Here is a 3,543-nt window from a genome sequence, read left to right as displayed (position 1 = left end):
ATATATATATAGTTTAAATCTTGAGTTCACATGAACTATGTTTTAGGACAGTACCCCCCAAATAATATTTTGTTTAATCAAAAGTGAACAACATTTTTCAAATAACACCCTTGCATTTTCATGTAAGCAGATAGATGATGAATTAAAAGACTTAACTTTGGAAAAACACCTTTCCATGTGGATAAGGCCTTGTACTGAGAAGTTTAGGAATAACCAAGAACTAATGATTGAAGGATTACCAGACCACATTTTAAGACACATTCACCTCTATTATTCTATGTTCCTAAAACAAAGGATTCACCACTAAACCTGAGAAACTTCTGAATCTGGAGTTATCTCTTGAAGGCAACACCTACTAACAAACAATCCTATCAACCGTTTGACCTGCTGCAGGACTGTTTGGAAATGAAGTTGCTTTTAGAGAATCACAGAACATCTGCTCATCAACTCATCAGGTGGTGTTACCAAAAAAAATAAAAATAAAAAAATAAAAAAGTCGCAAGACAAAAGCAAGATGGAGATTTTTTTTTTTTTTTTGAACATGGAGAAGAACCCCCTGGTCTGTATTTACTACGGCCTCCTGTGGTGCACCGTTTCTCCTTTTGAGTGGAAGGATGGGGGCGGTCTGTCCCTCGCAAAACATCTGCAGGCATTCTCCCAGAGGTATATAATAACACGTTTCCTCCACCTCTGACAAAACAACACATTTAGGCTACAATTACACCTCCTACCTCCTATCCCTCRTACATTTAGTCCGACTTCCTCGATTTCTTTTGTTCTGCAATTTAAGGGGTTGAAAATTGTCAAGAGAAATAAACTGCTTGTTTGTATTTGGGCTGCAGATCTTAGACAAGGTCACAAATATGATTAAGTCTTTGAAAATAAAACATTTTACCACAGAAACATGGATCCTCATTGTGCCTTAYCACGAATTTAATAGTGACAAATATACAGTGTAACACTTTGGATAAATGTGCGTCTTTCTCTGTGGCTGTGAGGGTAAGCAACCAAAGAGAACGTCATCTATTTCTAAGTTATCTGCCCACTCCCCGAAAAAAAATCTTCTTTGGTTACGATTTTTCTTTATGTTCTGTGGCCTGAAATATTGTAAATGTGTAAAATAATATTTCAAAATAATATTAATAGATCTCTTTTCATTTTTCCAAATGCATTATGTGCAAGATGGAGAAGAAAGTGGAGATATCAGGTGATCAATTTCATTTTTTCTGGGGGAAAAAAAACGTGATATCAGAGGGTGGATAATCCAAAACCAGAGCTATCATCAAATAACAGCAACACCAGGAAGCCTTTTTCTTTGCCTCAACAGCAGCTAGGCCCAATTTCACAGCAGCTGAAGAGGAAGAAATTGGAAGGAGAAGAAAAAAAAGTGAAATTGATCACTAAGATTGCAGCTGTACTTTTATTTGTCTCTCCTTCTGTTATCTGACAGCGTTCCACAGCGTTAGAGAGGATTTCAAGCCTGCACAGTGGCGATGATGGCACTGCTATAAAAACCTTACAGGAATCCTGAGCTGCATGTGGAAACAGGACTTGTTTAATAGGGATGTAAGCCTAGTTGTAGATTTTTTTTATTTTTTATTTCTTTTTGGAGGTTGGAGGGTGGGTTGGCTGCATGCTTAAAAATAATTTTATTCAGCTTTTATGACCTTACGTTTTATATAAAAACGCAATATTAACACTGGCATTCACACATGCTGCTATGAAAGGCAGGAGATTGTGCAATTGCCCTTGAGTACACATATCATCCATTTGTTAGCAAAATATTTCACGAACCAGTGGACAGATTTTATTGAAACTCTCAGGAAGTAATCACTAAATGCACTTCTACAACTGACGAACTTTTGGAGTCGACCTGATTCAAGATGGCCGCCACAGCTAATTGACGTTAGCAAACACAAACGCAGCTATAACTGTGTCAGTTTTACAAATATTGAGCTGCAATTTTTTTGCATTTTACCATTTAACAGCTCCTGCGACATCTTTATTTTAAACGTTGGCATTAACGGTTGGTGTTGGCCTTGTTGTTCTGTTAGCAAAATATCTCCTGTTCCAACAGTCAGATTTAACTGAAACTCTTAGGAAGTAGTCACTGGATGTATATTTACAATTGATTACCTTTTGGAGTTAACCTGATTTAAGATGGTCACCAGACTACATGATGTTAGCAAATGCAAAAGTGGCTATAACTGTGTTAATTATGCAAATACTGAGCTATAATTTGGCGTGGTAGTAGCTGAGACTCACCTCAACCTCTAACAGGTCCTTGAAGATTTTTATTTCAAATATTTGCATGCAAGGTAGCAAACTATTTTCATTCCTTTAATGTAGTAGTGTGTCAGACTCTCTACTTTAACACATTTTTGTGACCTTGTTGATGTTGACTGAAGGTGGGTTTCACTTTCACTGCATGTTAAAAGTTGCTCTGTACAACAGATTTATTGGTGTTTGCCATGAACTTTTCCAACCAAAATCTTGAATGTGATTCAAACAAACAATCAATTGTAATTTAATCCGTTTAGGTTCAAGCATGTAATTAAATGTTAGTTGCAGAGGCGTTGAAAAGGGTTTGGATAAGCAGAAAAATATGTGGGGATTTCTTTGAAGCAAAAAAAAAAAAAAAAAAAGGTCCTTTCCAACAGGGAGAAAGCTCAGACTCTGGACACTGACTGAATGCAACCGGTGCTGTGTTCAAACAATGCCTCTATCAAACATGCTCATACATCCGGTTAATAGATAAAATCTAATTACAAGCAGAAGTGATTAAATGACAGCGCCTTGGTACGAGGGGATTGCAGTAATCAACGTGTTCAATAAACAGCAATTAGTCTGTTTCTCTGGACAGCAGGAGGTTTGCAGGTGCTGCCACATGAATCTGAATTGACCCTCTGCAGCACAGATTAAAAAAAAAGTTCAAATCATGACGAATAATCAGCTGCCGTCAGGAGCACTGGCCTCTACTGACGACTGTGTGGAGATGTTCCAGTTTAACATGGTTTGCAGGAGAAAAACATTTAATATCCTTACAGTTTGTTTTGTATGTTACAAAAAAATCATTAAGTCTTACATTAATGCTAGCTTTAAAGTGAACCTTCTCCAACTGAAATGTCTTACAATAAAAAAACACAAACAATTAAACGTCTATCACTCCTTGAATGATTACACATCGAACCGTCTTTCACATTTTAAACTCAGATTACCTCATGTTGAGAAATGATGGGAGTTTTTGGTCAAACCTTAAAAATAAACTTTTGAATTATTTCACAAGACATCAGGAGGTCCCATGTGAGTTTTTCTCCACCTCATATGAAAGTTGGGCAGTTGTGCCACTGACTGCRTGTGTTTGTTGGAAAAATACCCTGTGAAGCAGTGGATGGACAAGCAGAGGATTTAGGAAGGCTGCCATTTCTGTTTGTTTGTTGAAAATTTTATGGTGACATGCATTCATTTTCAGACATGTTATGTGTTTTTTGTTTTCATATTGGGAGATGCTATTCATTTTAATTGCTTTTTATTTGCAACAAA

This window comes from Austrofundulus limnaeus, unplaced genomic scaffold (genome assembly GCF_001266775.1).
Source record: "Austrofundulus limnaeus strain Quisiro unplaced genomic scaffold, Austrofundulus_limnaeus-1.0 Scaffold62, whole genome shotgun sequence".
Classification (NCBI taxonomy): domain Eukaryota; kingdom Metazoa; phylum Chordata; class Actinopteri; order Cyprinodontiformes; family Rivulidae; genus Austrofundulus; species Austrofundulus limnaeus.
This window is presented reverse-complemented; position numbering follows the sequence as displayed.